The 14,267-nt window shown below is 42.1% G+C and overlaps 1 long non-coding RNA gene across 2 annotated transcripts in view; it reads left to right on the forward strand.

Moving 5' to 3' along the window:
- Positions 1–14,267, forward strand: part of LOC116486759 — a 50,061-nt gene that overhangs the window by 35,496 nt on the left and 298 nt on the right. The window contains exons 2-4 of one of the 2 annotated variants that reach the window (XR_004252987.1): positions 9,782–9,914; positions 13,689–13,751; positions 14,051–14,241. This is a non-coding gene — a long non-coding RNA (uncharacterized LOC116486759). The remainder of the gene's footprint in view (positions 1–9,781; positions 9,915–13,688; positions 13,752–14,050; positions 14,242–14,267) is intronic. The other variant, XR_004252988.1, reaches the window with a different exon arrangement.

The raw sequence follows: 14,267 nt of genomic DNA on the forward strand, positions 1-14,267 counted from the left end.
ATGGTGATTGAGCTCCAATTCCACAGAACATGGCACCTTCTGAAGATTGTTGGAGTTAGTTTTGCTAAAAGTTTTTAAAAAGCAAAAAGTTGTTGATATTTACTAAACTGTCTGTCTAGTTTTATAAAAGTTTAATTGTGGAATTTCTTCTTAATATTCATAGTGACGATCAGGTCCATCTAAAGTTTTGCCAACATTCATACTCACTTTGTCTGCAAATAATAATAATTAAAACCTCTATAAATATATTTGTCCATAAATACTATATGTCATGTCAGGAAGTTTTCAAGTACAAGGCTGGATGATGAAAATTGAGACAATACCTCTTGGAAAGTGTATGGCGGTTTCTTAGTAAAATTCTATTGGTATTGAACATAAACCAAAAAAGGACTATGGGACTATGTCTTTTGGCAGCATAGAACAGTAGCATGACAGTCAAAGAAAGAGAGTACAGGTGTGAGATTAAGGAAGAGGAAATAGTTGGTGTATAGGATCTGAATATTGTGGGAGTTGGCACAGAAACTAGACCAAGTCACCTAAAGAAGAGGTATAGAAGAAATGAGGTACTGTATCACTTTTATCAACTTTATCACTTTTATAGATAAGAGTATAATGTTAAGATAATATATTACATAGTATATAGCAATAATATACTACAATAAAATAATGAGAATGGAGAAGGAAGACTGGAACAAATATGAAGATAAAGAAAGATGTGAAAAGAGTACCATGAAAGCTTTGAGATACCAAAGATAACTGACCAATTTTGTCAGAGTTTGATTATTTTCCAGTGAATGAATCCTATCAACAAAGGAAAACTTTGTGATAAGAACGGGAAAATATTAAATATCCATCTCCCTTTTTTCTCATACTCACAGAGTTATTGTAGTTTATTTTGAGTGTCCCATCCTTTCTCCTTCTCCCCCCCAGTATAACCAAATAAATGGCTTTATATATAAAATACATGGAAAAAAATCCATATTTAACAAATAATCATTCAGCTCACTTGAAAGGACTGTTTACCTTGCACATAGGCATTATTTTTTTTCCTTTCAAACACTGTGGGACCTGCTTCCAAGATAAGGACCTACTGCTGAATGGTTTTTGAAATTTGAGACATTTTCACTTTATATTCTATGACTCCATTGGCCTTCACATCTAAATTCATAAACAATATTAAAAGCATGTTGAAGGTGATGACACTAATGCAGAGGCATGATTTTGCTATCTGTTTGTCTGTTGCTAATGTTTCTCTATTAAAGATTTAAACATTTAAGTGAGACAAACATGGCTCAGATAACACTTAGAGAAGACAAGATTGTCTAATTAAAGAGCTTAGAGAATTGAAATGCAAACCGTAAGCAGGGTCATACCCTCTTTTTCATTCTTGTAGAAGTAATAAAAGCTGAAGTGCTCCTTCTCAGAGTAACTGCAGTGTAAGAAGAACATTTTGTAGTTGTGGCCTTGAAATCTGAGACTGTGAAATTTGTTTTAGAACAATGTATTTTGGTATAGCTATATCACAGAATCACAGAATTTCTAGGTTGGAAGAGACCTCAAGATCATCGAGTCCAACCTCTGACCTAACGCTAACAGTCCCCACTAAACCATATCCCTAAGCTCTACATCTAAACGTCTTTTAAAGACTTCCAGGGATGGTGACTTCACCACTTCCCTGGGCAGCCTGTTCCAATGTCTAACAACCCTTTCGGTAAAGAAATTCTTCATAACATCCAACCTAAAACTCCCCTGGTGCAACTTAAGCCCATTCCCCCTCATCTCGTCACCAGGCACGTGGGAGAACAGACCAACCCCCACCTCGCTACAGCCTCCTTTAAGGTATCTGTAAAGAGCAATAAGGACACCCCTGAGCCTCCTTTTCTCCAGGCTGAACAAGCCCAGCTCCCTCCGCCGCTCCTCGTAGGACTTGTTCTCCAGGCCCCTCACCAGCTTTGTCACCCTTCTCTGGACCCACTCAACCACCTCGATGTCCTTCTTGTAGCGAGGGGCCCAAAACTGAACACAGTACTCGTGGTGCGGCCTCACCAGAGCCGAGTACAGGGGGACAATCACTCCCCTAGCCCTGCTGGCCACACTGCTTCTTATGCAAGCCAGGATGCTGTTGGCCTTCTTGGCCACCTGAGCACACTGCTGGCTCATATTCAGCCGACTATCCACCATCACTCCCAGGTCCTTCTCTGCCTGGCAGCTCTCCAACCACTCATCTCCCATCTGTAGCTCTGCTTGGGGTTATTGCGCCCCAGGTGCAGGACCCGGCACTTGGCCTTGTTGAACTTCATGCAGTTGACCTCAGCCCATCGGTGCAGCCTATCCAGATCCTCCTGAAGAACCTTCCTACCCTCAAGTAGATCGACACGCGCATAGCTTGGTGTCATCTGCAAACTTACTGAGGGTGCACTCAATGCCCTCGTCCAGATCGCCAATGAAGATATTAAAGAGGACCGGCCCCAGCACCGAGCCCTAGGGAATGCCACTAGTGACCAGCCTCCAGCTGGACTTGGCTCCATTCACCACGACTCTTTGGGCCCAGCTATCCAGCCAGTTTCTAACCCAACGAAGTGTACGCCAGTCCAAGTCAAGAGCAGCCAGTTTCTTGAGGAGAATGCTGTGGGAGATGGTGTCAAAAGCCTTGCTGAAGTCAAGGTAGACCACATCCACAGCCTTTCCCTCATCCACCCAGTGCGTCACTTTGTCATAGAAGGAGATCAGGTTTGTCAAGCAGGACCTGCCTTTCATAAGCCTATGCTGACAGGGCCTGATCGCCTGCTTGCCCTGCAAGTGCTGCGTGATGACTCTCAAGAGGATCTGCTCCATGAGCTTCCCTGGTACTGAGGTCAAACTGACAGGCCTGTAGTTTCCCGGGTCTGCCCTCCAGCCCTTCTTGTAGATGGGCGTCACGTTTGCTAGCCGCCAGTCAACTGGGACCTCCCCCGATAGCCAGGACTGCTGATAAATGATGGATAGTGGCTTGGCCAGCTCCTCTGCCAGTTCTCTCAGTACCCTTGGGTGGATCCCATCCGTCCCCATCGACTTGTGCACATCCAAGTGCCATACCAGGTCACCAAACAGTTCTTCGTGGATAGTGAGGGTCGCATTCTGCTCCCCATGCCCTTCCGCCAGCTCAGGGTACTGGGTATCCAGAGAACAACCGGTATTGCCGCTAAAGACTGAGGCAAAGAAGGCATTGAGCACCTCCACCTTTTCCTCATCTCTTGTAACTAAGTTTCCCCCCGCATCCAGTAAAGGATGGAGATTCTCCTTAGTCCTCCTTTTTGTGTTGATGTATTTATAAAAATGTTTTTTGTTCTCTTTAACGGCAGTAGCCAGATTGAGCTCCAGATGAGCTTTGGCCTTTCTAATTTTGTCCCTGCACAGCCTCGCAACATCCTTATAGTCCTCCCTAGTGGCCTGCCCACTTTTCCAAAGGTTGTAAACCCTCTTTTTTCTCCTAAGCTCAAGCCACAATTCTCTGTTGAGCCAGGCTGGTCTTCTTCCCCGCCAGCTCGTCTTTGGGCACGTGGGGACAGACCGCTCCTGCGCCATTAAGATTTCCCTCTTCAAGAGCACCCAGCCTTCCTGGACCCCTCTGCCCTTCAGAACTGCCTCCCAAGGGACTCCACCAACCAGTGTCCTGAGCAGCTCAAAGTCAGCCCTCTGGAAGTCCAATACAGCGGTTTTACTGTTCCACTTCCTGGCCTCGCCAAGAATAGAGAACTCCACCATTTCGTGGTCACTCTGCCCAAGACAGCTCCCAACAATCACATCCTTCACCAGTCCTTCTCTGTTTGTGAAGAGAAGGTCTAGCGGGGCACCACCCCTGGTAGGTTCACTAACCAGCTGCGTCAGGAAGCTATCTTCCACGCTCTCCAGAAACCTCCTAGACTGCTTTCTCTGGGCTGTGTTGTGCTTCCAGGATATGTCAGGGAAGTTGAAGTCCCCCACGAGTACAAGAGCTGACGATTTTGCAACTTCTGTCAGCTGCCTGTAGAACTCCTCATCTGTCTCCTCATCCTGGTTCGGCGGTCTATAGCAGACCCCGACCAGGACACTAGCCTTGTTGTCCCTGCCGATCCTAACCCACAGGGACTCGACCTTGTCATTCCCAGCCTCGAGTTCTACAACATCGAAAGACTCTCTAATATAGATAGCCACACCACCACCCCTTCTGTGCTGCCTGTCCCTTCTGAAGAGCTTATAGCCAGGCATTGCAGCACTCCAGTCACGAGACTGGTCCCACCATGTCTCTGTGATGGCAACCAAGTCGTAGCCTGCCTGCTGCATGATGGCTTCCAGCTCCTCCTGTTTGTTACCCATGTTGTGTGCATTGGTGTAGATGCACTTCAGCTGGGCCATTGCCTTATCCCTCGGCCTTGCTATTGTTCCCCCTGGCACAGCTCCAACAATCCTTGCTTCAGCCCCATCCCCCTTCTTACCTAGTTTAAAGCCCTCTCAATGAGACCTGCCAGCTCCTGGCCCAGGATCCTTTTTCCCCTAAAAGATAGGGACCTGTCTGTGGCCATCAGGCTTGGTGCTGAGTAAAGTGCCCCATGGTAGAAAAACCCAAGATTTCTGTGCTGGCACAGAGCCACATGTTTAACAGGTGGGCTTTCCGTGTCCTCTCTGTACCCATCCCTGCCACCGTAGGGATGGATGAAAACACCACCTGTACTTCCGCCCCATCCACTAACCATCCCAGCCCCCTAAAGTCTCTTTTGATAGCCTTCAGGCTTCTCTCTTCAATGTTGTCACTGCCCACCTGGACTATCAAAAGAGGATAATAATCAGAGGGGCGTACCAGGTCGGGAAGCTTCCTGGCAACGTCCCTGACCCTGGCCCCAGGGAGGCAGCAGACTTCCCTACGGGTAGGGTCAGGCCAACAAATAGGGCCCTCTGTTCCCCTAAGAAGAGAGTCTCCCACAACAATAACTCTTCTGTCTTTCTTGATGGAGGCAGTCCTGAGGCGTGGAGTCGACCTCCTCGCCCTAGGAATCCTCCCGGGAACACTTGCTACCTCATCCTCACCCACCAAGCTCCAGGGCCTCAAACCTGTTGCGTAAGGGCACCTGGGAAGGTGGGGCCGGAAGGGGAGGGCATCGTCTGCGATGTCGAGCAGGGACCTGTCTCCATTCCTCCTCAACTCCCAGATCCCCTCCCTCTGCCCGACGGCGACAGGGCAGGGGATCGACCCCCATTTGGGGTGTCTCACCTCGATACCTCTCCTTGAGGCCCTGCAGGGAGTTACTCCACAAGTCTATCTCCCGCTCACACTCCCTGATATCCCTCAGGGAGTCCATAAGATTTGTGTAATACTCTTTTCTTGATTCATCAAATCAAGTAGTGTGTGTCTTTTGTGTGTGTACATACATATGTGCATTCTCAGAGATGTATAGTCTGTGTATGTTGTAGGAAATGTACTTTTAAAAATAGCAGCATTACTGTGGCTTTAAAAGGAATTTATTTATTTATTTATTTATTTTTGTCTAAAAAAAATTGTCTGGAAGTTCTTTAGAAAAGCAGAGCTTGTTTATATGAATTATAGGAACAGGTGGTAAAAGCAGAGAAAAAGTAAATTTTTAATTAAACAATTCCTAACAAATAATTCAAACAGCCACAACATTCTTCTGAAACTGGGCAAGGCGTGTTCTCAGTTCAATTTAATTCTGTATTTGCAGAATTGAATCTACAGTTCACAGTGAAATATAGGGATTGGTGGTTCAGAAAAAATAAAGGAAAAATGTTTTAAAAGTATACTAGCACCGAGGAGTAGCACAGTTATCCCTGTGTTCATGTTCTTTTATATTCTCACTCACATCAAAAGTTTTGTTACCTAAAAATTGATACATTTTTCTTCTTCCTCTTAGGTAGGGAGGTATTATTTTCTCAGCTTGAAATGGGAAGCAGTCTCAGAGAGATCTGTGATATTGAACAACTATCAGAAAAATGCTTTTCATGGATACTGCTGTAGAACCAAGTCTGGCAGATCAGCACTTATGGTAGCGGGCAGTATGGACTCATAATAGGAAATAAAAAATAATTCAAACAGAATTGAGAAGCAAAATAATGGATTTATTTCTGTTATACTGGTGGGGGAACTAGACGGAGACTTTTAAGAGATGAAGGCACTTGGGCATTTCTTTTGGGTGGTGCATTTTTGTACTGGGTCTGGCTGGAATGTTAACTTTCCCGGCAGCAGCCCATTCAGTGCCGTACTCTGTACTTGTAGCTGGAACAGCAGTGTTATCACACCAGTGTTGTGTCTACTGCTGAGCAGCAGTGGCACAGCATTGGGCCTTTCTCTAACCCTCCTAGGGGGTGGGCAAAAAAGTGAGGAGAGAAACATCACTAGGGCAGCTGACCTAAACCAATCAAAGGGATATTCCATACCATGTGGTGTCACACTCAGCAATAAAAGGTGGAAACAGGAAGAAGAGGGGAGGGGTGGGCTCTCGTTGAGAAGACGTCGGTCCTCCTCTCGAACACTGGCTGCGTGCGTTGAGGCCTTGCTTCAAGGACGTGGTCAATCATCGCTCATTTGTGGGAAGTAGAGAGTAATTTCTTTCCTCTGCACTTCCATATAGCTTTCATTTATTTTGTTTGTTTGTTTTCCTCCCTTTTTCCCCTTTCCCTTTTATTTCCTCTTAGTTAAATTGTTTAGTTCATGGTAGTCTTTATTTAATTATTATAATTATTTCCCTTTAATTAAATTATCCTTATCTCAACCCGTGAGTTGTTCTTTGCTTTACTTCTCCCCCTCCTTATCTAAAGGAGGGGGAGTGAGAGAGCGGTTGTGGGGTTTAGCTGCCCAGCACGGTAAAACCACCACAATTTTATCTCCTAACTGAAACTTCAAAAATAGCCCCAGAAACCTAGACTTATTCTGCTTAACTTTAAATGCTGAACTGTGATAACTAAGCCAGTTGCCAACTCACTCCAGATTCCATTGAGAGTTAATGAAGACAGCTGACCTGAGATGAGGCTGCATCTTGTTTCAGAGACACTGCCTTGTTTCAGAGAGTAGAGGAGACTAAGTCATCCTGAGAACACAGAGTCAAAAAGGAAGGTGATACATGTAATTAGGTGATGATTTTGTCTGTTGTTTTGTTTTTTATTTTATAAACTGGCTTCTCTTGTATGCTTTTAAGGTCTCCAAGTCCTTATTCTTTTAGAAACTCATTCTGGCATATGCTTGTTTTTCACTGAGAAACAGCTTTCTCAGGGATTCATTAATTTCTGAGGTAGGGAATAAAACTGTTCTTGCTAAAGAAGAGAGGAAAAAACAGAAATATGTACATGAATATAGTGTTATAACATATCCATAACAGTTCTATTATCACTTTTAAGTCTCTGCCATGTCACAGCAGATAAAATATTCTTTGTTCTTCATACACACTCATTTCTGATGTAGAAGATTTAGATTCATTTATAATTTAACTGCATGAAGTTTAACAAGGCCAAGTGCCGGGTCCTGCACCTGGGGCGCAATAACCCCAAGCAGAGCTACAGGCTGGGAGAGGAATGGTTGGAGAGCTGCCAGGCAGAGAAGGACCTGGGAGTGATGGTGGATAGTCGGCTGAATATGAGCCAGCAGTGTGCTCAGGTGGCCAAGAAGGCCAACGGCATCCTGGCTTGTATCAGGAACAGTGTGACCAGCAGGGCTAGGGAGGTGATCGTCCCCCTGTACTCGGCTCTGGTGAGGCTGCACCTCGAGTACTGTGTACAGTTTTGGGCCCCTCGCTACAAGAAGGACATCGAGGTGCTTGATTGGGTGAAGAGAAGGGTGACGAAGCTGGTGAGGGGCCTGGAGAACAAGTCCTACGAGGAGCGGCTGAGGGAGCTGGGCTTGTTCAGCCTGGAGAAGAGGAGGCTCAGGGGCGACCTTATCGCTCTTTATAGGTACCTCAAGGGAGGCTGTAGCGAGGTGGGGGTTGGCCTGTTCTCCCATGTGCCTGGTGACAGGACGAGGGGGAATGGGCTTAAGTTGAGCCAGGGGAGTTTTAGGTTAGATGTTAGGAAGAACTTCTTCACTGAAAGGGTTGTGAGGCATTGGAACAGGCTGCCCAGGGAAGTGGTGGAGTCACCATCCCTGGAAGTCTTCAAAAGACGTTTAGATGTAGAGCTTAGGGAAATGGTTTAGTGGGGACTGCTAGCGTTAGGTCAGAGGTTGGACTCGATGATCTTGAGGTCTCTTCCAACCTAGAAATTCTGTGATTCTGTGATTCTGTGATAATTGCATGTACACTGCTGATAGCTCCAGCTGGTTTACGTAACTTTCTGCCTTGAGAGCTCAAAAAAAAATATAAAAAATAAAAATAGAATCATAGAATCATAGAATATCCTGAGTTAGAAGGGACCCTTAAGGATCATCAAGTCCAACTCTTGACACCGCACAGGTCTACCTAAAAGTTCAGACCATGTGACTAAGTGCACAGTCCAATCTCTTCTTAAATTCAGACAGGCTCGGTGCAGTGACCACTTCCCTGGGGAGCCTGTTCCAGTGTGCAACCACCCTCTCTGTGAAGAACCCCCTCCTAATGTCAAGCCTAAATTTCCCCTGCCTCAGCTTAACCCCGTTCCCGCGGGTCCTGTCACTGGTGTTAATGGAGAAAAGGTCTCCTGCCTCTCGACACCCCCTTACGAGGAAGTTGTAGACTGTGATGAGGTCTCCCCTCAGCCTCCTCTTCTCCAGGCTGAACAGGCCCAGTGACCTCAGCCGTTCTTCATACGTCTTCCCCTCCAGGCCTTTCACCATCTTTGTAGCCCTCCTCTGGACACTTTCCAGCAGTTTCATGTCCTTTTTATACTGTGGTACCCAGAACTGCACACAGTACTCGAGGTGAGGCCGCACCAGCGCAGAGTAGAGCGGGACAATCACCTCCCTTGACCTACTAGTGATGCCGTGCTTGATGCACCCCAGGACACGGTTGGCCCTCCTGGCTGCCAGGGCACACTGCTGGCTCATATTCAACTTGCTGTCTACCACGACCCCCAGATCCCTCTCTTCTAGTCTGCTCTCCAGCGTCTCATCGCCCAGTCTGTACGTGCAGCCAGGGTTTCCCCGTCCCAGGTGCAGGACCCGGCACTTGCTCTTATTGAACTTCATGCGGTTGGTGATCACCCAGCTCTCCAACCTATCCAGATCCCTCTGCAAAGCCTTTTGACCCTCATTCGAGTCCACAACTCCTCCGAGTTTGGTGTCATCAGCAAACTTGCTCAAAATACCTTCTATTCCTATATCCAGATCGTTTATAAAAATATTGAAAAGTATCGGCCCTAAAATAAAATCTCTGTATTCAAATTCAGGCTGTTAATCTTTATAGTTCCCTGTCCTTCATGATGAAGCAGGCAGCAGAAGATATTCTCTAACGTGATAAAATGTGTCAAAAGCTGTCTTCCCTGTACATAACCAGTCAACGTCAGTTCATCGTATGTAGTCTTACAGCAGCCAGTGAGACTTCTAAAATGCAGTAGCACATGTTGCTTCATGGCCCAACATATTATCATAGGGGAAATGGAAAGCAGTTAAGTTTGGTGAGTGTGAGAAGGCTCATTTTGGTCTGGTGTTGGTCATCCATTCATAACAGGATGCAGTTCAGTATGGATGAATTCCTGCCTTTAACAACATGATTTTGGCTCAGAGAGTTGAACTGATTATTGATTTGCCCCAAATTCATATGTGAAAACACTTTATGAAATGAAGTAAAAATGAAAGTTTTGCAAAAGCTTTTTCTTCTTCTTTGTTCTTACAAGTCATTATTTACAGATACTATTACCATACTGGGGACCAGGAACAGCCATCCCTGCCTTTGTCACTGCAGGCTATTGATACATACTATGAAAAACTACATAAGACAACCCAGCTGGAAATCAGAGCTGAAGAATAATAAACCAGCTTGGTAAGTTGAGTTCCTTTTAGAAAGCACATAAAACTTGTGCACTGTTACTTGTATTGATTTTCCATTGGTTTCCAGTTAAATTTTTAGACAGCATTTTTAAGCTTAAATCCATAAATGAGTCAAAACAAGTTCACATACATTTACAAAATCCCATATAGACAGCTGATGCTATCTCAGTGTGATTTGTTTACAACAACCATTTAATAACAATTGTGGATTTTTAGATGATTTTAAAATGCATAGAAACTTAGTTAGTCTAGATCCTTCTAAAATGCATAGAAACTTAATCTAGATCCTTCTTTCTTTCACAGCAGTAAAAACCCTAGGGCAAGTTACAGGAGTTATCACTTCAGTTTTCATAATCTACATATTTTACAGTTACTTTTGCCAAGTGAGGGATCCAGACAATAAATTTTGTTTAAGTATCTAGTATAGAAATTGTGTAACACAGTAAGTAACCTTTAGGACTGTGTGATTGAACTCCACAAATGTGGAACAAGTGTGTTTGCACCTGGTAAGGTTTTTCAGGAACTTTTATGGAAATAGCTTATGTCTCATAGTGTGGTGTTTGTGTTCTATTGAGATGTTTTTGCAATTGTTTATTTACCTGTGTTCCTGGTGGATAGCACAGAACTGAAAAAGGAACACCCTAAAGAGACAGGAATGAACTAGTTAAGCCTTTTGCTTACTTGACAATTATATGATTTGAACGAGAATTAAGTAAATTAAGAAAACCACCCAAATAAGTAATTGAGATCAATGAAATACTGGACAAAAATGTATTATTAGTTATTAAATGTATTATTAGTTATTAAAATCAAGCAAACAAACAAGCAGTTATTTCTGAGTTAAAGATAATGAAGACAAAGTATAGTGCTAAGGATCTTTGGAAGACCATAGGTAAAATTTAAATTGAATCCCTAACATAATCATTGATGAAACTTTGTCACAAAATTTCTTTAGAAACTGATGGGTCTACAAAATCATCCTTTAAAGGCAAAAAATACATTTGCTCTGCTTTGACAGCACCTGTCATTGCTCATCAATATGAGAAAGGATTTATATTTTATTCCATAATTAATTGAACATTCACCTGCTAGCTGTGGTAAATCATCTCAAAATCCTGATTTTTGTAACTCCTCAGATAGGAACACAAAACATATATCTAAACATCCTCCTGATAGTGGGATGCAAATACTGTGTACATTTTTCTGATTCATAAGATTCCAAGTAAAACCTCTGTATGCACCAAAACTACAGAAAGCCTCAGTCCCTCTCATTTCACCCATGTGTTTGTGGAAAAGATAAGTGAAATAGTTTCACTGTCTTTGTCATTAATCTAGAAAATTGTTGTCAGCATTATTAAAAGCAACTTCTTGCTTTTATTCAATATCACAGGACATATTTTCTTTGTTGCTTGTAAAGCAACAGTGATAAACTATTCTGCAGGGGCACATTGCTGTTTGAGATTAGTTTTTATAAAATACAAAGTTTAAGGTGCAAGCTAAATGATATAAATTTGCTTTTTATTAAAATATTATATATTAGCAATATTAATAATGGAAATATTCTGATTATTTCTCTTGTAATTTGTTAATTCCCACAGAAGAAATATGAGTATAACAATGGAATTCAGTTTCCATGCATAAGCATACTAAAAAACAAACAGATTTTCAAGAGTCTATATCCATTTTATAGCACTCAATAAATGTAATTATTTCAGTATGTCAAAATAACGATGAAAGACATTTAAAATGTTTTCACATGTTGGTTTACTTAATTTTATAAAATATACTTGACAAATATGTGGCAAAAAAAAAAAAAAAAAAATGTGGGTAGTTGGGTGCTGCCTTGGATTTGCAGATCTGCTATATAGAGGATCTCTCCTAGAAGTACTCTTTCTTCCTCTTTTTTTTTTTTTTTTTTTTTTTTTTTTTTTTTTTTTCTTTCCTATATAAGAAAATACTTTGCTCTTTTCCAAATGAGTAAAATTTTTCTCTTAGGACTCCTAACATGACTCTGGAAACCTAATTCTACTCAGATTGAAATATTACAGAGGAAATTCATCCATCACATTATGGTATATAACTGAAAGTCTGTGTTCTCTATGTCTGAAAAGAAAATCTGTTCTAACTCAAAGTGCTCTTGACATTAAAACTCTGTGTTTGATGAAAGGAAAGGAAAGGAAAGGAAAGGAAAGGAAAGGAAAGGAAAGGAAAGGAAAGGAAAGGAAAGGAAAGGAAAGGAAAGGAAAGGAAAGGAAAGGAAAGGAAAGGAAAGGAAAGGAAAGGAAAGGAAAGGAAAGGAAAGGAAAGGAAAGGAAAGGAAAAAGAAATCAGATACATGAATCAAAATACAACATAAACAGTTGTATTTTCCATCATTAGGTAACAATAAATCATGTTTTGTGAAAACTTTATGAACCTAAAAATATGTCTGTGCATTGTTATTAGATTAAACTGATGTCAGAGGTGGTTCTCTCAACATTTTGAAAAGCAGGTCTGGCATACAGAAGTGCTAGCTAAAGCTTAAAATTTCTGTTCTGTGACAAATATTTGAATGTGTAATTTCATTTTATGAAGAAAAAAAAAGGGGGGGGGGGGGGAAGCAACTATTCTGAAACCCTTATAGTGTACAGTATTTCCAAAAATGAATATGTACCTAGCGATACCAGAAACTTCTGGATCCCTCGAGCTGCCTAATTCCTGCCCTATTGAGATCCAAGTACAGCAGGACTACTGTTGAAAGTTGATGTGCTTCTTGTCTGCTTCATTTTTGTGTGCAACTGCATAGGACTCAGAAGACTGATCCCACTGTAAGCAATAAGCTTTACCCTAACAAGAAATCAGAGCTACAGACAAGTTATGAAACCCCACAGTTCTGTATGTGTAACTCTGTTCTGTGATGTACAGCAGTCTTGCAGTACTCCCACTATGTTTCTGCAGTGGTAAAGGGAATTCTTTTGCTGTCATGAAGAAATTTCTTCCTTGTCAAGACCTCCCTGACAATCATACATTTAAATTCAGCTCATAAATAAGCAGTCATAACTCTTAACTGACTTGGAGCGATCAGCACTTTTGTCATAGTTGAATTCAGTCAATTGCTTTTAATATAGTCGTGAGCACTTAGCAAGAGAAGCATTATACTAAATACAGGAACTGTGGAGAGCCATTGTGAGGTACTTGCTAGTAATTTATGTTCGAGAAGCGCACAGAGCCCTCCATGGTGTTAATATGCATCATACGGTACTGCTTTGGTGGGATTCAAGTCTCACTTCACATTCTCTGATAATTCTGAAAAAGTTCAGAGCCTGTTGATTTCTCATTAGCTGGTATTTGATTGCCAGGCCATTATATTCTTGTTTCTGTTGAGTTTTGAGCAGGCTGAAGTGACTTCATTATAAAAAGCACCAGTATCTCTGATGCTAGTATATGACTATTGATTATACAACTAGAATAAACCCCAAAAAGCTTTTTAAAATATATGCATATTTTTTGAATAATTATCCTTTTTCATAACAGTATTTTAAAAGCTCAAGACAAGTAATTACATGACTGCCTACAGCAAGAACAAATGCTGGCAAACCTTTGATTTGTTGAGAGAAATGGAGGCAAGAGCTGGTGTGAGTCAGTGGATTGTTGTTGCAGATTATATAGCAAGTAATTAATGGGAAATATGAGTGGGTTGCAGAGTGAACAGTTTTAGAAATTATTCTTATATGGAGTTTAGCACTGGTTGTATTTCTGTCTTTGTTTTTTTTTTTTTTAATTTCAGTCTGAATTAAAATGACATCTTGACCCTTCTGGAGTTCATGGGAATTTCACTGTTGAAAGTAAGGTAACATGGATTTCAGCCTTTGTGTCTTCAATCTATTAAAAGATTTTTTAAAATATTTGCAGTTAAATTGCCATTTTTGGATCTATTTCTTAATATACGTAAGGAAATCTGCTAGTAGAAATTAAACTGCTACTTTAGGATTAACTGGCAACATCCAAGATTATCTTTTTGATGAAAATGCATGAAAAAATGAGCAGGCACGCATACTATGTCAGGTAAATATTCACCTTAGAAAATAGAATGAACTAGTACGTCAAATAGCAATCCCTAATATTACCTGCTATTGTCTGCTCATTAAGGAGTACCTGTTGAAACTGAACCCCACGAGATACTGCAAATGTGAATGTACTGTCGCAAAAGTGTACTGGTTCGTTGCTTGAACAAACCAAGACCCTCTGCTCGAGAGGAATCCTGAATCTACCAGCCACGTGAGGGCAGCAAAGACCCAAGCTCTAAGAGGGCTGCATGAGCCATTGCAACAACTAAACAGGTCAGTGGTGGTTTGCTTTGTTTTGT

Source organism: Aythya fuligula, chromosome 2 (assembly GCF_009819795.1).
Source record: "Aythya fuligula isolate bAytFul2 chromosome 2, bAytFul2.pri, whole genome shotgun sequence".
NCBI lineage: Eukaryota > Metazoa > Chordata > Aves > Anseriformes > Anatidae > Aythya > Aythya fuligula.